Source organism: Triturus cristatus, chromosome 6, assembly GCF_964204655.1.
Source record: "Triturus cristatus chromosome 6, aTriCri1.1, whole genome shotgun sequence".
Taxonomy (NCBI): Eukaryota; Metazoa; Chordata; class Amphibia; order Caudata; family Salamandridae; genus Triturus; species Triturus cristatus.
Genome location: NC_140589.1, coordinates 1,936,154,438 through 1,936,177,619, shown reverse-complemented (window position 1 = coordinate 1,936,177,619; position 23,182 = coordinate 1,936,154,438). Strand labels below are relative to the sequence as shown.

General features: G+C 55.2%; 1 protein-coding gene across 3 annotated transcripts in view; it reads right to left on the bottom strand.

Moving 5' to 3' along the window:
- LOC146822534 (N-acetylneuraminylgalactosylglucosyl-glucoside beta-1,4-N- acetylgalactosaminyltransferase 2-like) overlaps nucleotides 1–14,874 on the bottom strand; it is an 865,225-nt gene extending 850,351 nt beyond the window's left edge. Inside the window, exon 1 of one of the 3 annotated variants that reach the window (XM_085613655.1) lies at nucleotides 14,767–14,874. The gene's annotated coding sequence lies outside the window, so the exon portion shown is untranslated. Of the gene's footprint in view, nucleotides 1–13,153; nucleotides 13,249–14,278; nucleotides 14,373–14,766 lie in introns of those variants that run through there. The other 2 variants (XM_085613654.1, XM_085613656.1) reach the window with 2 other exon arrangements.
- Nucleotides 14,875–23,182: the final 8,308 nt, after the last annotated feature.

Below are 23,182 nucleotides of genomic sequence, written 5' to 3'. Positions count from 1 at the left end.
TATCTAACTATCACCTGGAGAACAACAACGACAGCAACTCCTCCACCCTGACCGACAATCTCACCAAACACTGACTGAAACAGCTCGTCACGACGCCGACCCACATCGCCGGCCACACGCTAGATGCCATCTTCTCCTCAAGCCCCCACGTCACCTTCAGCCACGCCTCCAAACTCACCTGGACAGACCACCACTGCATCCACTTCTCCTTCCAGAAACCCCTCACACACCACCGCACACTACAGACCCCCCGCCACTGCTGGGGCAAAGTCTCCCAAGAACAACTACAGACAAGCCTTGCACTCAACCCTCCGACAAACCCCACCAACCCCGATGAAGGTGCACTCACCCTCGAACGCTGGATGAACGACTGCGCCAACACCATTGCTCCGCTGAAAAACCCCACCAGCAGAGACACCAGCAGAAGAGTCAGCTGGTTCACCCCGGAACTCCTCGACTCAAAACGCACCTGCTGGAAACTGGAAAACATATGGCACAGCGACAAGACACCAGACAGCCGCACTGCCCACAAAGACACCATCCGACACCACCACCACCTCATCAGGACCGCCAAAAGGACCTGCTTCACAGACCGCCTCGACAACAACGCACACAACAGCAAGGAGCTCTTCACCATCGTGAAGGAACTCTCCAACCCCAGCTCCAACGTCAACGACATCCCACCATCACAAGCCCTGTGCGACGCCCTCGCCATCTTCTTTCGCCGGAAAATCACTGACATCCATGACAGCTTCAGACCCCGGACGACCCCTACCGACCACACCGCACCGAACCCACCGCACCCCACCGCCCACGACACACTGACAACCTGGGCCAACATGAGCATCGAGGACACAATCAAGACCATGGGAACAATCCACTCCGGATCCCCGTCCGACCCTCTCCCGCACCACATCTTCAATAAAGCCAGCAATTCCATCGCACCCCACCTGCACAAAATCATCAACCTCTCCTTCGAGACCGCCACCTTCCCTGAGAACTGGAAGCACGAAGAGATCAATGCCCTACTGAAGAAACCCAAGGCGGATCCGAGCGACCTCAAGAACTTCCGACCCATCTCCCTGCTTCCGTTCCCAGCAAAGGTCATCGAGAAGATAGTAAACACCCAGCTCACCCGTCACCTCGAAGACAACAACATCCTGGACCCGTCCCAATCAGGATTCCGTAGCAACCACAGCACCGAGACCGCCCTCATAGCCGCCACAGATGACATCAGGATCCTGCTAGACAACGGCGAGACGGCGGCCCTCATCCTCCTGGACCTCTCCGCCGCCTTCGACACCGTCTGCCACTGCACACTACGCACGCGCCTCCATGACACAGGGATCCGAGACAAGGTCCTGGACTGGACTACCTCCTTCCTCTCCGGCAGAACTCATAGAGTCCTACTCCCCCCATTCCGATCCGATGCCTCCGAGATCATCTGCGGCGTCCCTCAAGGATCTTCCCTCAGCCTGATGCTGTTCAACGTCTACATGGCACCACTAGCACGCATCGCCCGACAGCACGACCTCAACATAATCTCCTACGCCTACGACACGCAGCTGATCCTCTCCCTCACCAAGGACCCCCTCACCGCCAAATCCAACCTCCACCAGGGAATGAAGGCCATCGCAGACTGGATGGAGGACAGCCGTCTCAAACTGAACACAGACAAGATGGAAATCCTCATCCTCGGGTCCAACCCCTCCGCATGGGACGACTCTTGGTGGCCCACATCACTGGGGTCCCCCCCGGCCCCACCGACTACGCACGCAACCTGGGAGTCATCCTCGACTCGAAACTCTCCATGACCAAACAAGTCAACGCAGTCTCCTCCACCTGTTTCAACACCCTCCGCATGCTCCGCAAGATCTACAGATGGATCCCGACAAACACGAGGAAAACAGTCACCCAGGCCCTAGTCAGCAACAGACTCGACTACGGAAACGCCCTCTACGCCGGAGCCTCGTCCAAGCTCATCAACAGACTACAGAGAATCCAGAACGCCTCGGCACGCTTGATCCTCGATGTCCCACGCCGCGACCACATCACCCCCCACCTGAGGAACCTGCACTGGCTCCCCGTCGACAAAAGAATCTCCTTCAAGCTCCTGATCCACGCACACAAGGCACTCCACAAAACTGGCCCAGCCTATCTCAACAGTCGACTCACCTTCTACGTACCCAACAGGAAACTCCACTCCGCTGACCACACCCTGGCCACGGTCCCACGCATCCGGAGAACTACTTCCGAAGGCAGATCCTTCTCCCATCGCGCCGCCAAGACCTGGAACACCCTCCCCCTCTACCTGCGACAAACCGAAGACCTGCTGACCTTCAGGAGACAACTCAAGACCTGGCTCTTCGCCCAATAGCAGCAGCTCCCCCCCCCCCCCCAGCGCCTTGAAACCCTCACGGGTATGTAGTGTGCTTTACAAATTATGTGATTGATTGATTGATTTGATGGTTTCCGATCGAGGCCAGATCTATTTACAAAACTGCCTGCATCACCCACAAAGCCTTGCACACGTCCTCCCCTTGTTACCTGGCAAATAAATTGAAATTGTCCGGAGGCTCTCGACCCTCTCGCAATGCGGAAAAGCTTCTGCTTGAGCCCCCCGTCTTCAAAAGGGAAAGATTGATGGCGCAATCCTTCTCAGGCAATGCGGTGAGAATCTGGAACTCACTTCCTCCATTGCTCCGTGCCACCACCACCATCCGGATCTTCAAAGCTGACCTCAAATCTCTTCTCTTCCAAAGACACTTTCAGAACTAATTCTTGCATTCTCAGGCCCCTCTTGGAAGTTCGCTCTTCGTTGTAAATTTGTATTTTTTCCTGTACATTCCTCACCCCTGTGTGCTGTGTTGGATTTTGTGTTTGTGTACCCTTCATTTTTAGGTCTCAGCCAGCGAAGGCTGCGCTTGCGCAGTCTCGCTTGGCGAGATTTAACGTTTTCTAGTATGGGGCTTGAACCCGCCCCTCTTCTCCATTGGCTGGCTTCCTAAACAGAGGCCATCCATTGGAGGAGAGGAGCGTCTGTCCATTTAAGCCCCGTCTTTTTCGGATTCGGGGGCGAGTTTTTTAGTTTCTTTCTCGCCTCGTACCCTGAGGTAGGACCCGGTCACTGGCCTCAGCGCTTACTGCGACCCAGAGACGTCCCAGCCCTTCGTAAACTTTCCAGGCCCTGTGAGGAAGAGAGGGAGACCCGCCTCAACTTTCACAACAAACACAAATGTTTCTTTATTTGTCATGTAATGACAATTTTTTGCGCTTCACGCACAGCGTCAGTGACCATGTTGTGCGTAAGCAGAGCGGGTCACCGTGGTGGCTTCCTGCGGCAGGCCAGAGAGTGCATAAGAACAGCACACCAATAATGGAATCTTCAGGTACTACAGAGCAATTAAACTGCTCTTTAATTTTGTTATCCTGACTGTGAAAAGAAACCTGATTGAGGTGATATCATAGTCCCTCCTTTAGCGTACAGCCCCTCCCAGCAGGTGCTCGTCTATGTGCTGTACCAGCTATGCAGAATCCAGGCGCTTTCAGTTCCCTTCCTCCTCGGATATTTCCAGTGTTCAGAGACACATAGGGGAACACAGCCACGACACTTTCCATCCAGCATTTAAACAGATTTCCTTTGGCCCTCACTGCGTCATGGTTTTAACGTACCAATAATGGTTCCCAATCCATTACATTCTCACATTTCCAAAATAATTAGCAATATCTTATCCTTAACTGAAACGTCAGAGAAAGACCCAGTATGCAATTTGCCTTTACCACATTGGTATTAAGTTCTCAGAGTTAACTCTTGAACCCTCCGCGTTAGTGTTTTGAGACATGCATATGCGCTCATCCTCTCGGCGATGCTGCTGCTGCGAGGAAGGAACTTTCGTTCTCTGGAGGTTAAAAAACGCCAAAGTGTACAAATTGCACAACGTACTTTTCTTGTTGAACTGCCTTTTCACAAGCGCTCTTACTGAACTTGAAAGATTACCAGCATCCTTTTGTTCAGAGAAAATTAAAGTCTTACCTCCCTGTTTTCTTTTGCTCAAACATTGACCTTTTATGAGGCACGTTTTCACCACGTGTGGATAGCAAGCTAATTCAGCAAGCAGTAAATGTTTCGTTTTACCTCTGTGTCTTTCTTTTTAAATAAAAGTGCCCCCTGGTCGGGGCTTTAAGTGGGCCGGGTCTCACCGGGTCAGAGTACAGGCAGTTTTTAGGTCTCGCTGAGCCCCAGCGCTTGCGCTGGCTCGGAGAGACATTTTGTATCTGGGAATTTTCAAGTGCTGCCTGTGGCCTAAAGCTTGAGTGCACGCGAGCGTGCACGCGCGCAGCCGGCAATCACTGATGCGCGCGCATCACTCGCATGCCGTCCCGTCCTAGCGATCGCGATCACTTTCGCTTTGATCGCCATCGCTATTACTTTCGCTTTCACGGCCGCGCGGCCGTTACTTTCACGGCCGCGCGGCCAATGCTTGTTTCCTCTCTTACACAGAAGTCCATTTAAGGTTGGTCATCTGGACCTTTTTGGCTCCAAGCGACCTCTCCCAGAGTCCAGCGTTAACGGGTATTTCTCAAAGCTATCTTCAAAATAATCGAATCCCCCCAAGCACATAGTGAGATGACTTTATGGGTTCAGGTGCCTACGATTAGAGGCAGTGACATCAGGCAGGTTCTCCATTACGGGGCCTCTCAGAGGCCAAACTACAAAGAGGCTGACTGCTGGAAATGGCTCGCTGCACACCCCTGTGTGCTAAGACTACGCCAAGGACCTTTCTACATTCAGGTGCGGTTCAATATTACCGGACTAGACTACTTTTTATACGAGTTAGGGCCGACTCCATGCTCACTCACAATGCTAACACTTTCTAGCATTTGAAAAGCAGACTAAGGCATCACACGAATGATGGCAATACTTCCATGTAAAGTTTAGTGTGGGGGGTGTTCATCATAAAAGCACACGTCAAGTACCAGAACACTGTTATGATATATGCTCACATATCAACCCGAGCTCGGGGATTCGCGTTAAATCGAGGGCCTGCAAGCACCGGATCAGAAGACAATGCAGCAGCGTGTAGTGTTAGGTTAGGAATAAACAAATCATAGAATGGAACAGTCTGATTTCAAATTTATATATATGTATAACTAACAGACACTTTCCAAATCACCAGTAAATCGTCTGCAATTAACTAGGACTCCAGCACAGCAATTACAAGCAACCTAACTTCGAAAAATGCAGGAGTACGATGGACGCGGCCCTGCAGATCACCTTGTGTTTAACATGTTTACGTTGCCTTTCTAGGTTAGTGGAAAGGGCGTTCCCGCGAGATGCGGCTTTTTTTTCCTTCAGAATGTCCCCAGGGCCCAATTATTCACAATATCCCAGCTACACACAGCTCCTGACTGCAGACAGTGATAATGAGAGGGAGGAGGGGTGATGAGCACACACATCCTTCTCTTCGAACTTGGAGTTATTTTCTTTTTCGAATGAAATTTCAATTTATTTTAAGTGATTCACACTCATTTTCTGAAAGCTTAACTGCAACACGTTAACTAAATAGATCTATTAAAGATAATTCGATACCAAAATTAAAAGAAAATCATGTAGGCGAATGAGATAGTGTTGTGTTTCTAAGACGCGCGGTGATAAGGACTCCCAGGAGACGGCCATGTTCAAGAACAAGTTACAAGAAAACCCGGAACCCCATGAGGCGCGAGGATGGGAGCAGCTCAGCCCCCAGCTGGAGACTCCAAGCGGCACGGATAGGACACTCACACTAATGACGTCACCCATACCACGTGACTCGCGGCATTCTGCGCCAGAAACCAGGCCAGGCTTCCAGACACTCTCGCCTCAGGATTAACCCATTACACTCGAAGGACACTCTGATAAAGTGAAGGGACCTGAAATTGTGCCACGAGACCTAGCACAGGCATTCTAGCATATGCAGGCATGCAAAGACAACAGAAGCACAGGCATTCTAGCATATGCAGGCATGCAAAGACAACAGAAGCACAGGCATTCTAGCATATGCAGGCATGCACTGACAACAGAAGCACAGGCATTCTAGCATATGCAGGCATGCACTGACAACAGAAGCACAGGCATTCTAGCATAGGCAGGCATGCACTGACAACAGAAGCACAGGCATTCTAGCATATGCAGGCATGCACTGACAACAGAAGCACAGGCATTCTAGCATATGCAGGCATGCAAAGACAACAGAAGCACAGGCATTCTAGCATAGGCAGGCATGCAAAGACAACAGAAGCACAGGCATTCTAGCATATGCAGGCATGCACTGACAACAGAAGCACAGGCATTCTAGCATATGCAGGCATGCAAAGACAACAGAAGCACAGGCATTCTAGCATAGGCAGGCATGCACTGACAACAGAAGCACAAGCATACTAGCATAGGCAGGCATGCACTGACAACAGAAGCACAGGCATTCTAGCATAGGCAGGCATGCACTGACAACAGAAGCACAGGCATTCTAGCATATGCAGGCATGCACTGACAACAGAAGCACAGGCATTCTAGCATACGCAGGCATGCACTGACAACAGAAGCACAGGCATTCTAGCATATGCAGGCATGCACTGACAACAGAAGCACAGGCATTCTAGCATATGCAGGCATGCAAAGACAACAGAAGCACAGGCATTCTAGCATATGCAGGCATGCACTGACAACAGAAGCACAGGCATTCTAGCATAGGCAGGCATGCAAAGACAACAGAAGCACAGGCATTCTAGCATATGCAGGCATGCACTGACAACAGAAGCACAGGCCTTCTAGCATATGCAGGCATGCACTGACAACAGAAGCACAGGCATTCTAGCATAGGCAGGCATGCACTGACAACAGAAGCACAGGCATTCTAGCATATGCAGGCATGCAAAGACAACAGAAGCACAGGCATTCTAGCATATGCAGGCATGCACTGACAACAGAAGCACAGGCATTCTAGCATAGGCAGGCATGCAAAGACAACAGAGGCACAGGCATTCTAGCATATGCAGGCATGCACTGACAACAGAAGCACAGGCATTCTAGCATATGCAGGCATGCACTGACAACAGAAGCACAGGCATTCTAGCATATGCAGGCATGCACTGACAACAGAAGCACAGGCATTCTAGCATATGCAGGCATGCACTGACAACAGAAGCACAGGCATTCTAGCATAGGCAGGCATGCACTGACAACAGAAGCACAGGCATTCTAGCATATGCAGGCATGCACTGACAACAGAAGCACAGGCATTCTACCATATGCAGGCATGCACTGACAACAGAAGCACAGGCATTCTAGCATATGCAGGCATGCACTGACAACAGAAGCACAGGCATTCTTGCTCACGCATAGAAGCACACATACATTCCCACACGCATAAACAATTCCATGAATTACTATCATAAATCAATGGCATAAGATTAATTGTGATGGTGGTTGTCACCCCTCTATTGTGACCACTGAGTGGTAAAAAAACATTTTACCTACGATTACAATCCTATTAATGCACCACTTAACACAGAATCCACAACCTCAACAAGCATTTGCAATGCAATAGGTCTCGCATTTATACGAGTTTGAGTTATTGGCATTGTAAATGACAATGCCTTTTATTTAAGTTTGATTTTTGTAAAACAGAAATAAAAGGCACTGTCATTTACAATGCTAATAGCTCAAACTCTTGCAAATGCGAGACCTATTGCATTGCAAATGCTTGTTTAAAGGAGACCTCTAAACAGGTCTCTATCGGTCTTTGTTTTCTGCCCTGGCACAGGCGGTCCATTTTTTCCGGACTGTAGTGACAGCAGGCACGTCGATGTGCGCTGCTCACACTGCTCACTTCTCACTGGTGGAGAAGTGACGGCATGAGGTCATGCCAGGTGAGCAATGCACATCGATGTGCGCGTGCTCACACTGCTCACTTCTCACTGGTGGAGAAGTGACGGCATGACGTCATGCCAGGTGAGCCTTGCACATCGATGTGCGCGTGCTCACACTGCTCACTTCTCACTGGTGGAGAAGTGACGGCATGAGGTCATGCCAGGTGAGCAATGCACATCGATGTGCGCGTGCTCACACTGCTCACTTCTCACTGGTGGAGAAGTGACGGCATGACGTCACGCCAGGTGAGCATTGCACGTCGATGTGCGCGTGCTCACACTGCTCACTTCTCACTGGTGGAGAAGTGACGGCATGAGGTCATGCCAGGTGAGCATTGCACGTCGATGTGCGCGTGCTCACACTGCTCACTTCTCACTGGTGGAGAAGTTACGGCATGACGTCACGCCAGGTGAGCCTTGCACGTCGATGTGCGTGCTCACACTGCTCACTTCTCACTGGTGGAGAAGTGACGGCATGAGGTCATGCCAGGTGAGCATTGCACGTCGATGTGCGCGTGCTCACACTGCTCACTTCTCACTGGTGGAGAAGTGACGGCATGACGTGATGCCAGGTGAGCATTGCACGTCGATGTGCGCTGCTCACACTGCTCACTTCTCACTGGTGGAGAAGTGACGGCATGACGTGATGCCAGGTGAGCATTGCACGTCGATGTGCGCTGCTCACACTGCTCACTTCTCACTGGTGGAGAAGTGACGGCATGACGTGATGCCAGGTGAGCATTGCACGTCGATGTGCGCTGCTCACACTGCTCACTTCTCACTGGTGGAGAAGTGACGGCATGACGTGATGCCAGGTGAGCATTGCACGTCGATGTGCGCTGCTCACACTGCTCACTTCTCACTGGTGGAGAAGTGACGGCATGACGTGATGCCAGGTGAGCATTGCACGTCGATGTGCGCTGCTCACACTGCTCACTTCTCACTGGTGGACAAGTGACGGCATGACGTGATGCCAGGTGAGCATTGCACGTCGATGTGCGCTGCTCACACTGCTCACTTCTCACTGGTGGACAAGTGACGGCATGACGTGATGCCAGGTGAGCATTGCACGTCGATGTGCGCGTGCTCACACTGCTCACTTCTCACTGGTGGAGAAGTGACGGCATAACATCACGCCAGGTGAGAGAGTAATTTTCTCTCTGGATTTCCCTTCTCTTTTTGAAACTCAGGAGCAGCAACACTGTTGTGGTCTCACCAGGGCTTCAAGTGGAAGCTTTTTCAATAATATACAAGCTTTGTGTGTGTGGCTCTGTGTAAGTGTGTGTGGCCCTGTGCTTGTGTGTGGGAGGCTCTATGTGTGTGTGTGTGTATGTGTGTGCCTCTGTGTGTGTGGCTCTGTATGGGTGGCTTTTTTTGTAGGTGGCTCTATGCGTGGGTGGCTCTGTCTGTGTGTGGGTAACTGTGTGTGTGTAGGTGGCTCTGTGTGGGTGGCTCTGTGTGTGTGGGTGGCTTTGTGTGTGTGGCTGTGTGTGGGTGCAAATGCAATAGGTCTCGCATTTGAGAGAGATTATGCTATTGACATTGTAAATAACAATGTTGCTTCTTTAAATGTTTTAAAAACAAAAACATAAACACAAATAATGTCAGGAGCAATGCCAATAGCTCTAACTTTAACAATGCCGAGACCGTTGCATTGTAAATGCTTGTTAGTCTTTGTAATGTTCGATTTTGTAGCACTTTTCTCTTGCAAGGTAACTGGCTCTATTGTACAGCGCTCTGACACCTTCGGGTAATGTCCGCGCTTTATAAAAATGCACTAAATAAACATTATAGGAGTACACTGCTGAGTGCCCTTTGACCTCGTGCACCGAAGCGCAGTCCTAATCGATAGGTTGTTTGCACTCATTTAAAGCGCTGAACACTTGACGCGCTCCTGTTATCGCTCGCAGCGCTACAGAGGGTGCTGCCGACAGTTATCCCAGGAGGTGAAGTCTGTGGCGTCCAAATCAAAGGTTTACCCTGGTTTTTCAGAGCTTCATTGGTGTCAGGGCTCGAAGTACAGGGAGTCTTCGATACAAGGGTTCCTGGAGCTGGGAAGCAAGAGGGAAGGCTTGGAGATCTGGGGTCCGCGCCCGCCGCAAAGCCCCCTCGGCTATTACTCCTAATGTATACATTCAGGAACTCGGGGTGAACCGTCTTGGGCGGCCGAGGGTTCAAGGCAGATGCTGCGCGCCGGGCGGGTGGAAACCGGGACTCGAGGCGCTTTGTCCCCGGTTGGGAGAGAGGAAAGAACGGCGCATCCTATATATATTTGAAAGGTGCCCTCCTTGAACCCGGGCGGAGGCATCGCCGCATTATTTGAAAGACATCGGGTGACATTGGAGCTGCGCCCCCACAGTACTTCCAGAGGCCCCCAAAACACGTTTCTATAAAAAACAATATTTGATTGAAATATGAATCTGCTGCTTGAATTGGGGAGGCGCTTTACTCGCAGCGCTTTCTGATTGTCCTCGGCGCTTTAAGCTCCTCTCTGGTTCTGGCCTGGTCCTGAGTTCCCTCATCTACTGGATTTATTTAAGGCTTGTATATGTGTATTCTAGGCACTATAGCACGCCGCAGGGCCTGGAAAGAAACGGGAAGCAGAATAGGGGGCCGGTTTCCGTTTTTACTGATTTTTACAGATAAATACAGACAGAAAACATCGTGTTTCTGTCTGCATTTATTTATAAAAGCGGAAACATGCAGAGAATTCGGCTTCGTTTGAGTGGCTCACCGTGCTGAAATAAAAGAGTTTCAGGCCAATAGCTGTACAAGGTGGCAGGCACAGCTCCCCCCCTGCCCCTCACTCACTCCTTCCAGTGGACTCACTCCTGCCCCTCGCTCACTCCTCCCTATGGACTCACACCAGCACAGCTCCGCCCCTGCCCCTCACTCACTCCTCCCTGTGGACTCACTCATGCACAGCTCTCCCCCTACCCCTCGCTCACTCCTCCCAGTGGACTCACTGCTGCACAGCTCTCCCCCCTGCCCCTCGCTCACTCCTCCCAGTGGACTCACCCCTGCACAGCTCTCCCCCTACCCCTCGCTCACTCCTCCCAGTGGACTCACTGCTGCACAGCTCTCCCCCCTGCCCCTCGCTCACTCCTCCCAGTGGACTCACTCCTGCACAGCCCTCACTCCTGCCCCTCGCTCACTCATCCTATGGATTCACACCAGCACAGCTCTCCCTCACTGACTTGTAGCTGCGGTGTGGTGTGCCTCTGGCTTTGGATGCAGGGGACTGAACTCCCAGTGGACTCACTTGCACAGCTCTCCCCCCTGCCCCTCGCTCACTCCTACCCGTGGACTCACTCCTGCACAGCTCTCCCCCTGCTCCGCGCTCACTCCTCCCAGTGAACTCACTCCTGCACAGCTCTCCCTCACTGACCTGTAGTTGCGGTGCGGTGTGCCTCCGGCTGGGATGCAGCGGACTGAATTCTCAGAGTACTCACTCCTGCACAGCTCTCACTCCTGTCCCTCGCTCACTCCTCCAAGTGGACTCACTCCTGCACAGTTCTCACTCCTGCCCCTCGCTCACTCCTCTCCGTGGACTCACTCCTGCACAGCTCTCCCTCACTGACCTGTAGCTGCGGTGTGGTGTGCCTCCGGCTTTGGATGCAGGGGACTGAACTCCCAGAGGACTCACACCTGCACAGCCCTCACTCCTGCCCCTCACTCACTCCTCCCTGTGGACTCACTCATGCACAGCTCTCCCCCTACCCCTCGCTCACTCCTCCCTGTGGACTCACTCATGCACAGCTCTCCCCCTGCCCCTCACTCACTCCTCCAAGTGTACTCACACCTGCACAGCTCTCCCCCACTGACCTGAAGCAGCGGTGCGGTGTGCCTCCGGCTGGGATGCAGGGGACTGAACTCCCAGAGGACTCACACCTGCACAGCCCTCACTCCTGCCCCTCACTCACTCCTCCCAGTGGACTCACACCTGCAAAGCCCTCACTCTTGCCCCTCACTCACTCCTTTCTGTGGACTCACTCATGCACAGCTCTCCCCCTACCCCTCTCTCACTCCTCCCAGTGGACTCACACCTGCACAGCTCTACCCCTGCCCCTCACTCACTCCTCCAAGTGTACTCACACCTGCAAAGCTCTCCCCCACTGACCTGAAGCTGCGCTGCGGTGTGCCTCAGGCTGGGATGCAGGGGACTGAACTCCACGAGGACTCACACCTTCACAGCCCTCACTCCTGCCCCTCGCTCACTCCTCCAAGTGGACTCACTCCTGCACAGCCCTCACTCCTGTCCCTCGCTCACTCCTCCAAGTGGACTCACTCCTGCACAGCCCTCACTCCTGCCCCTCACTCACTCCTCCCTGTGGACTCACTCATGCACATCTGTCCCCCCTGCCCCTCGCTCACTCCTTCCAGTGGACTCACTCCTGCACAGCCCTCACTCCTGCCCCTCACTCACTCCTCCCAGTGGACTCACTCCTGTCCCTCGCTCACTCCTTCCAGAGGACTCACACCTGCACAGCCCTCACTCCTGCCTCTAGCTCACTCCCCCCAGTGGACTCACTCCTGCATAGCTCTTCCCCTGCCCCTCGCTCACTCCTCTCCGTGGACTCACTCCTGCACAGCTCTCCCTCACTGACCTGTAGCTGCGGTGTGGTGTGCCTCCGGCTTTGGATGCAGGGGACTGAACTCCCAGAGGACTCACACCTGCACAGCCCTCACTCCTGCCCCTCACTCACTCCTCCCTGTGGACTCACTCATGCACAGCTCTCCCCCTACCCCTCGCTCACTCCTCCCAGTGGACTCACACCTGCACAGCTCTACCCCTGCCCCTCACTCACTCCTCCCAGTGCACTCACACCTGCACAGCTCTACCCCTGCCCCTCACTCACTCCTCCAAGTGTACTCACACCTGCACAGCTCTCCCCCACTGACCTGAAGCTGCTGTGCGGTGTCCCTCCGGCTGGGATGCAGGGGACTGAACTCCCAGAGGACTCACTCCTGCACAGCCCTCACTCCTGCCCCTCGCTCACTCCTCCAAGTGTACTCACACCTGCACAGCTCTCCCCCTACCCCTCGCTCACTCCTCCCAGTGTACTCACACCTGCACAGCTCTCCCCATACCCCTCGCTCACTCCTCCCAGTGGACTCACTCCTGCACAGCCCTCACTCCTGCCCCTCACTCACTCCTCCCTGTGGACTCACTCATGCACAGCTCTACCCCTGCCCCTCACTCACTCCTCCAAGTGTACTCCCACCTGCACAGCTCTCCCCCACTGACCTGAAGCTGCGGTGCGGTGTGCCTCCGGCTGGGATGCAGGGGACTGAACTCCACGAGGACTCACACCTGCACAGCCCTCACTCCTGCCCCTCACTCACTCCTCCCTATGAACTCACACCTGCACAGCCCTCACTCCTGCCCCTCACTCACTCCTCCGTATGAACTCACACCTGCACAGCCCTCACTCCTGCCCCTCACTCACTCCTCCCTATGAACTCACACCTGCACAGCCCTCACTCCTGCCCCTCACTCACTCCTCCCTATGAACTCACACCTGCACAGCCCTCACTCCTGCCCCTCACTCACTCCTCCCTATGAACTCACACCTGCACAGCCCTCACTCCTGCCTCTAGCTCAGTCCTCCCTGTGGACTCACTCATGCACAGCTCTCCCCCTGCCCCTCACTCACTCCTCCAAGTGTACTCACACCTGCACAGCCCTCACTCCTGCCCCTCACTCACTCCTCCCTGTGGACTCACTCATGCACAGCTCTCCCCCTACCCCTCGCTCACTCCTCCCAGTGGACTCACTGCTGCAAAGCTCTCCCCCCTGCCCCTCGCTCACTCCTCCCAGTGGACTCACTCATGCACAGCTCTCCCCCTGCCCCTCACTCACTCCTCCAAGTGTACTCACACCTGCACAGCCCTCACTCCTGCGCCTCACTCACTCCTCCCTGTGGACTCACACCTGCACAGCTCTACCCCTGCCCCTCACTCACTCCTCAGAGTGTACTCACACCTGCACAGCCCTCACTCCTGCCCCTCACTCACTCCTCCCTGTGGACTCACAGCAGCACAGCTCTACCCCTGCCCCTCACTCACTCCTCAGAGTGTTCTCACACCTGCACAGCCCTCACTCCTGCCCCTCACTCACTCCTCCCTGTGGACTCACAGCAGCACAGCTCTACCCCTGCCCCTCACTCACTCCTCAGAGTGTTCTCACACCTGCACAGCCCTCACTCCTGCCCCTCACTCACTCCTCCATGTGGACTCACACCTGCACAGCTCTACCACTGCCCCTCACTCACTCCTCCAAGTGTACTCACACCTGCACAGCCCTCACTCCTGCCCCTCGCTCACTCCTCCCAGTGGACTCACTCCTCCTGCACAGCTCTCCCTCACTGACCTGTGGCTGCGGTGCGGTGTGCCTCCGGCTGGGATGCAGGGGACTGAACTCCACGAGGACTCACACCTGCACAGCCCTCACTCCTGCCCCTCGCTCACTCCTCCCAGTGTACTCACACTTGCACAGCTCTCCCTCACTGACCTGTGGCTGCGGTGCGGTGTGCCTCCGGCTGGGATGCAGGGGACTGAACTCCACGAGGACTCACACCTGCACAGCCCTCACTCCTGCCCCTCGCTCACTCCTCCCAGTGTACTCACACTTGCACAGCCCTCACTCCTGCCCCTCACTCACTCCTCCCTGTGGACTCACAGCAGCACAGCTCTACCCCTGCCCCTCACTCACTCCTCAGAGTGTTCTCACACCTGCACAGCCCTCACTCCTGCCCCTCACTCACTCCTCCATGTGGACTCACACCTGCACAGCTCTACCACTGCCCCTCACTCACTCCTCCCAGTGTACTCACACTTGCACAGCTCTCCCTCACTGACCTGTGGCTGCGGTGCGGTGTGCCTCCGGCTGGGATGCAGGGGACTGAACTCCACGAGGACTTACACCTGCACAGCCCTCACTCCTGTCCCTCGCTCACTCCTCCCTATGAAGTCATACCTGCACAGCTCTCCCTCCTCCCTAACCACACCCACAGGTGCTCCCAGCATCGGTGGATGCAGGCGGGGCTGCAGCGTCCAGGTGAGAGAGAGCTGTGCCCGGGGAGAGACATGGGCATGAGACACCCTCGGAACCGCGGTCTGCACTTGGAAAGCAATGAAGAGAGACAAGGTAAAGCTAAACCCTGCAGGGGACCAGAGGGCGACACCGAGGAGGAAAGACATACAACTGGGAGAGAAGACGGAAAGCTGAGGGGAGGGATATGAACCCAGGTCCTGTGGGGGAGAAGACATACAACTGGGGGAGAAGAGAGAAAGCTGAGAGGAGCGAGCTGTATCTAGCTCCTGTGGGGGGGGGGGGGGGAGACATACAACTGGGGGAGAAGAGAGAAAGCTGAGAGGAGCGAGCTGTATCTAGCTCCTGTGGGGGGGGGGGGGGGGGAGACATACAACTGGGGGAGAAGAGAGAAAGCTGAGAGGAGCGAGCTGTATCTAGCTCCTGTGGGGGGGGGGGGGGGAGACATACAACTGGGGGAGAAGAGAGAAAGCTGAGAGGAGCGAGCTGTATCTAGCTCCTGTGGGGGGAGGAGACATACAACTGGGGGAGAAGAGAGAAAGCTGAGGGGTGAGAGCTGTATCTAGCTCCTGTGGGGGAGGAGACATACAACTGGGGGAGAAGAGAGAAAGCTGAGAGGAGCGAGCTGTATCTAGCTCCTGTGGGGGGGGGAGACATACAACTGGGGGAGAAGAGAGAAAGCTGAGAGGAGCGAGCTGTATCTAGCTCCTGTGGGGGGAGGAGACATACAACTGGGGGAGAAGAGAGAAAGCTGAGAGGAGCGAGCTGTATCTAGCTCCTGTGGGGGGAGGAGACATACAACTGGGGGAGAAGAGAGAAAGCTGAGAGGAGCGAGCTGTATCTAGCTCCTGTGGGGGGAGGAGACATACAACTGGGGGAGAAGAGAGAAAGCTCAGAGGAGCGAGCTGTATCTAGCTCCTGTGGGGGAGGAGACATACAACTGGGGGAGAAGAGAGAAAGCTGAGGGGTGAGAGCTGTATCTAGCTCCTGTGGGGGGGGGGAGACATACAACTGGGAGAGAAGACGGAAAGCTGAGGGGAGGGATATGAACCCAGGTCCTGTGGGGGAGAAGACATACAACTGGGGGAGAAGAGAGAAAGCTGAGAGGAGCGAGCTGTATCTAGCTCCTGTGGGGGGGGGGGGAGACATACAACTGGGGGAGAAGAGAGAAAGCTGAGGGGTGAGAGCTGTATCTAGCTCCTGTGGGGGGAGGAGACATACAACTGGGGGAGAAGAGAGAAAGCTGAGAGGAGCGAGCTGTATCTAGCTCCTGTGGGGGAGGAGACATACAACTGGGGGAGAAGAGAGAAAGCTGAGAGGAGCGAGCTGTATCTAGCTCCTGTGGGGGGAGGAGACATACAACTGGGGGAGAAGAGAGAAAGCTGAGAGGAGCGAGCTGTATCTAGCTCCTGTGGGGGGAGGAGACATACAACTGGGGGAGAAGAGAGAAAGCTCAGAGGAGCGAGCTGTATCTAGCTCCTGTGGGGGAGGAGACATACAACTGGGGGAGAAGAGAGAAAGCTGAGGGGTGAGAGCTGTATCTAGCTCCTGTGGGGGGGGGGAGACATACAACTGGGAGAGAAGACGGAAAGCTGAGGGGAGGGATATGAACCCAGGTCCTGTGGGGGAGAAGACATACAACTGGGGGAGAAGAGAGAAAGCTGAGAGGAGCGAGCTGTATCTAGCTCCTGTGGGGGGGGGGGGGGGGAGACATACAACTGGGGGAGAAGAGAGAAAGCTCAGAGGAGCGAGCTGTATCTAGCTCCTGTGGGGGGAGGAGACATACAACTGGGGGAGAAGAGAGAAAGCTGAGAGGAGCGAGCTGTATCTAGCTCCTGTGGGGGGAGGAGACATACAACTGGGGGAGAAGAGAGAAAGCTGAGAGGAGCGAGCTGTATCTAGCTCCTGTGGGGGAGGAGACATACAACTGGGGGAGAAGAGAGAAAGCTGAGGGGTGAGAGCTGTATCTAGCTCCTGTGGGGGGGGGGGGGGGGACATACAACTGGGGGAGAAGAGAGAAAGCTCAGAGGAGCGAGCTGTATCTAGCTCCTGTGGGGGGAGGAGACATACAACTGGGGGAGAAGAGAGAAAGCTGAGAGGAGCGAGCTGTATCTAGCTCCTGTGGGGGGAGGAGACATACAACTGGGGGAGAAGAGAGAAAGCTGAGAGGAGCGAGCTGTATCTAGCTCCTGTGGGGGGAGGAGACATACAACTGGGGGAGAAGGAGGCAAGCTGAGAGGAGGGAGCTGAATCCAGCTCCTGTGGGGGTGGGGGAGACATACAAGTGGGGGAGAAGAAGGAAAGCTGAGGGGTGAGAGCTATACCCAGCTCTTGTGGGGGAGAAGACATAAGAGTGGGGGAGAAGAGGGAAAGCTGTGGGGAGAGAGCTGAACCCATCTCCTTTGGGCTGCGGCAGAGAGGAAGGAATGGGGGGCACTTGGGAGGTGGGGGCTGTGGGGTTAGTAGAACTAATAGGCCAGGGTGGGAATGACCTATAGGACACTCAGCCAGTGCCTGATGGGCTGGTAGCAGTGCTCAGTGTGTGGGTGGGTTTATGGCCAGCTAGGTCGGTTTTTAATTTGAGTTCCCTGATACAGACTCAAGCATCGCCTGCACAAAGCTCACATCCATGCAGCCTTCCACCCCTTTGGATCATGTACCCAGGGCGTCTCTACATCCCAAAGCTGCCCCTAATTGCAAAATGAGCCACTTTTCGACCTATCGGATTCGCTTTTAGGGCCACATTTTTGTAACCCAGGCCTGTATTCTTTCCCTGTTCAACCCTGGAGAAAGCTAGGGTTTGGGGCCAGATGTAAAACCATTTGATTTTGCAAATCTATAATTGCAATTTTTTGCTACTCGCAATTAGAGACTCGCAAAATCATATGTACTAATGTGCCTGGGACACCTTTAGCGATTCCCAAATGGGTCACAAGTTACCTGCCTCATTAAGATTCATGAGTCAGGTCACAAGTTGCGACCCACTGGGAATGGCCGGCGCTCACAGGGATGGCGGCCCGCTGGGAATGGCCGGCGCTCACTGAGATGGCGGCCCGCTGGGAATGGCCGGTGCTCACTGAGATGGCGGCCCGCTGGGGTCGGCACTCACAGGGACGGCGGCCCGCTGGGAATGGCCGGCGCTCACTGAGATGGTGGCCTGCTGGGGTCGGCACTCACAGGGATGGCGGCCCGCTGGGGTCGGCGCTCACTGAGATGGTGGCCCGCTGGGGTCGGCACTCACAGGGATGGCGGCCTGCTGGGGTCGGCGCTCACTGAGATGGTGGCCCGCTGGGGTCGGCACTCACAGGGACGGTGGCCCGCTGGGAATGGCCGGCACTCACTGAGATGGTGGCCTGCTGGGGTCGGCAGACCACCATGTCAGTGATTGTTTTATATATAAAACAGTTTTCTATGTTTTTTTAAATGCAGCCGTTTTCCTTAAAGGAAAACTGGTTGTGTTTAAAAAAGAAAAATGAAAGGTTTTCTTTTCATTTTTTAAGAGTAGGCAGTTGTCTGTGGGATCACTGCCTGCTCAGAAATAATGTTTTCGCTATGTTGGAAGCTGGAGTCCCAGTCACGCCCCACCGTCACCAGGTGCGCGACCCGGGACTCCCAACTCAACGTTAGGCCAAGTAAGGACCCTGTTTGAGATAGCCCTGCTCACCCCCTTAGTAGCGTGGCACGAGCACCAGGCCTATCTCCAAGGCACGAGTGTACAGTATGTGCAACCACGCCCACAGCAACCCCCTGGTGACACCACAAATGGACTCCACACAAGTTTGATAAAACAAGTATACTTTATATAGTATATATGATATACGATCAGACCACACAATACAAAAGCCAACATAGAATACAGGGTAATATTCGTTCCGGCTGGCTGGTAGGTTCAAATTCCTACCACCGCTTTCCAAATGCTATGCTGGTCGCAATGCTAGAATCACACATGTTCCAATGGACAAACAATAGTGCACTGCATAACGATACACTCCTGTGCTGGGCAAAGGAGAAATAATGCCATGCGTAATGATACACCCCGGTACCTTGCAAGGGGAGAAATAATGCAACGCGTACCACTGCAATCATGTACTGCGCAATGAAGGAACAATGCAACGCGTGCCGCTACAATCATGTACTTTGCAATGAAGAAATAATGCAATGCGTGCCGCTACAATCATGTACTGCGCAATAAAGGAATAATGCAATGCGTCACACCCCAATCACGTACTATGCAATGAAGGAATAATGCAATGGGGCCACTACAATCATGTACTTTGCAATGAAGGAATAATGCAATGCGGGCCGCTACAATTGTGTACTTCGTTATGCAGAAATAATTTCAGGCATCATGAGACAGTTCGGCAGTTCGTTAGCAGCAATATTTGGCAATGTGTATACAACAGTCAGCCTCTTCGATAACAGTTGCCCCCCACACAGATCAAAGATGACATACAGCACCGCTTCTCACTCGGGCCCCAGTACTGCCACTCCTTTGGTCAGTATGGGCCCCAACCTGAGCCGAAGCAAAGGCTCACGTCGTCAGAAGGACTGAGAGGCCGAGAGAGTGTCCCTCTGAGCCCGCACCCCACCCAGGCAATGCTCCACGTTACCTGGGGGCACGACCCTACTCTCCTCTCTTCCCTCCGCAAACTGGGCCTCCCGTGTAGAACTTTCTCAATGGACCTCAGCGGCTCGGCCTTGCAGCTCGGCTCCTCCGGGGCTGCCGGTCCAGGCCACAACTGTTAGGAAGGTCTAAGGCGGACGTGGAGCACACGTACCCTAAGCCTCCGAGATTGCTTTTACTCCGGGTGCACGCTCGCCACAGCCCCCCCCCCCTCCCGGGTCTCCTCTGGCACGAAGCCACACACACAAAGCTGATGAGTCTTCCCGTTGACTCCGAGTGCACGCTCACCGGGCACTCCTTCTTGCGGTCTCAGTTAGCACCGACACACGCACACCGCGCTGCAGAGACTCACTTTCTTCCGGTGCACACGATGATCAGCCAATCCCCTCCACAGCCACAGGTTGCACCAAAGCACGCACGCTTCTTCACTGAGACTCACTCCAACTCTGGGTGCCCCGAGATCCAGGCGCTCTTCACCAACGCCTTTGGCCACACCTCGACACGCTCACCGTTTCCGAGCCTCACTTCTCCTCCAGTACACTCGATAACCAGGCGCTCCTCACCAATGACTCCTGTGCACCCCAACATGCACCTTCCGCGTCCGAGACTCACTCCACTTCCGATGCACACATTGACCAGGCGCTCCTCACCAACACCTCCTGTGCACCACAACATGCACCCTGTGCGTCCGAGACTCCCATCACCTCCGATGCACACGCTGACCAGGCTCTCTTAACCAATGCCTGCGGTGCACTCCAACACGCACCCTACGCATCCAAGTCACATGTCACCTCCGATGCACATGTCGACCAGGCGCTCTTCACCAACGCCTCCTGTGCACCACAACATGCACCCTGCGCGTCCGAGACTCATTTCACCTTTGATGTACATGTTGACCAGGCGCTCTTCACTTTCACCTCCTGTGCACCACGACATGCACCCAGCGCGTCTGAGTCTCACTTCACCTTCGTGTGTCCAAGATCACAGGGCACACCTTCTGAGGGTCTCAAACTGCCACAACACGCACACACCGCGTCACTTGAAACGTCTATGGAAACTTTTATGTTCCTGTGTTTCCAAGCAGGGAGCCAGCTCACCTCGGGGCCTTGGGGTTACAAGACACAGCACAAAGCAAAGACTTCTTCAAGCAAGGGGACCCAGGTGCACAAAGCACAGTCCCAAAAGCCTCTTCCTTGTTTAAAACAGCAAACTGCAGACCAGCCGCAGAACACGAAGCAAGCGTTGGTCCTTCCCAGCAGTCCCTTCAGTTGTTTCTTCCTTAGCAGAGGTTCCTCTTGACCTGTTGGAAGGGTGACCCCCGGGGGCCCCCGAGAGTCTCCTTTCCGTAGGGAAGTAGCCGAGCGCCGCTGAGAGGCCTCCTAGGCGAGGTCCTTCTCCTATAATCGTAACAGCCAAGCAACCCCACCACACAGGACTCAACAAGAGTATCGATTCTCACAAATCTTTATCAGCATTAACGGCAGGGTTCAGTGGTAATATTTACAGGCGGATCGAGGGATCCAGAAGAGTCTCAGGGTCTTTTTAGGGATGGGTAGTGTTAGAAAAGGTAGACGGACCGGGAGGGCCGGCCGGGGTCAGAGGGAGAGGTCTCCGGGGAGAGCCGTCTCCAGCGGTCGTACAGACAAGTAACTTCCCCCCCACAGACAGATATCACACACGGATAAGGGTCAGTGTTCTTTATAAGCACTTATTTAAGATACGGTTGAACGGTACAAGGAGGTCTGGACTCAGGGGTCCCCTCAATTAGAGTCTCGCAAGGTAGGGAAGGGGGTAGCGGGACAGTCTATTTACCAATCAGGTAGTTCGGATGAGATGATGATGAGCTCACAATCCTCGAGCTTGGTGGTTAGGTGGTACGGACCGCGGCAGCGCCAGCAGGTCCCGGTGCGGGTGGTCGATACAACGGGCCGCGGCAGCGCCAGCAGGTCCCCGGAAGGTGTACGGTCCGCGGCAGCGCCAGCAGGTCCCGGTGCGGATGGTCGTTACAACGGGCCGCGGCAGCGCCAGCAGGTCCCAGGAAGATGAAGGTTGCAGAAGGCCGCGGCAGCGCCAGCAGGTCCCGGTGAGGATGGTCGTTACAACGGGCCGCGGCAGCGCCAGCAGGTCCCAGGAAGATGAATGTTGCAGAAGGCCGCGGCAGCGCCAGCAGGCAGGACGATGGTTCACAAGAGCGGCTACGGCAGCGCCAGTAGACCGTCAAGGTTGAGTTCACTCGGTGTCTCTCGACTCCAGGATACAACTGTCTTCCTGCTCCGGAGCTGCCTCAGTTATAGGGCTGGTGCCCTTTGATGTCCGGACCCTCGCACTTGGAGGTCGGGGGGTCCGGGATGAAGGTGTCCAGACACCCAGCAGGGGGTGGAGCCAGTGCCTGGGGGAGCTGGGGGCGATCGGCACCTGGCGGGGGAGAGCCCTTGACACTTCGTTCTCCCATTGACCTGCCAAGTGGTCCGCTCACCTCCTGGGTGGATGGTGGTGCCGGGATGTCGGGGCCGGCCAGGCCCGGGGTTAGGGTCGAGGGGAGGCCATGCGGCCGCGTGGTGCAGGGCCCAAGATGGCGGCTTGACCCGGCCGGGGAAGCCGGTGGGGCTGGACCCCGTGATGAGTAGGGGTCCGAGGGTAGAGGGTCCGTCGGGAGACGGAGTACAGGTGCTTGTCGCGGGGATATGCCAGGTGGGCCGGAGTTCGGGCCCTGTCGAGCGGGGAGGGAGCAAGCCGTCTGTGAGGCCTGTCCAACAGGTAGCGGGACAGTCTCAGTACCGGCCTGGTACGGGGATACTCGGCGGCCAGTTCTTAATCCTCGAGCTGGGGAGGTTCCGGGAGCCGCGACGAGGTCAGCAGGGCTCCGATGATCAGTTCAGCGAGGGTGGGCCGCGACTAGGTCAGCAGGGCTCCGATGGTTAGTTCAGTGAGGTTGGGCCGCGACGACGTCAGCAGGGCTCCGATGTTCCGTGAGGGTCTTCTTCTCAGCAAAGGGGGGGGAGCCGCGACGTAGTCAGCAGGGCTCGAGTTCCGAGGTCCAGGCAATGAGTCTCTCTCCGTAGGGTCAGCCGCGATCCGATCAGCAGGGCTCTTGACTCCAGGATACAACTACTGTCCTGGTTTCGGGCTGCCCCAGATATAGGTCTGGAGCCCTTTGATGTCCGGACCCTCGCGCCTTGGGGTCGGAGGGGCCGGGATGAGAGAGTCCGGACACCCAGCGGGAGGGGGCGCCAGCGCCCAGGGAGGCCGGAGGGCGATCGAAACCAGGCGTTGGGGGACGGCTGGAGGCCCCATCGAAACTCTCCTCCTCCGGGATCTGTGAAGTGGCCACTCGACCCCCCCCTGGGCGGGTCTTGGTGCCTCGATGTCGGGGCTTCGCGGGGACCACGGCCGGGGCGAGTCGCGTAGTGAAGGTTGGTGCGGGTAGCGGGGTACAATCCAGGGGGGCCCCGAAGGGTCTGGTAGGGGGGTTCAGGACCACGCCACGAGGCCGGGTCCAACAGGCGTCCCCCCCAGCTGAAGGCAGGGAGAGTCACCCATCTCCTTGGGGGTTCTCCTCGCCGAGGCGGAAGAAGCGGGACAGGCCGTCGGCATTTGCG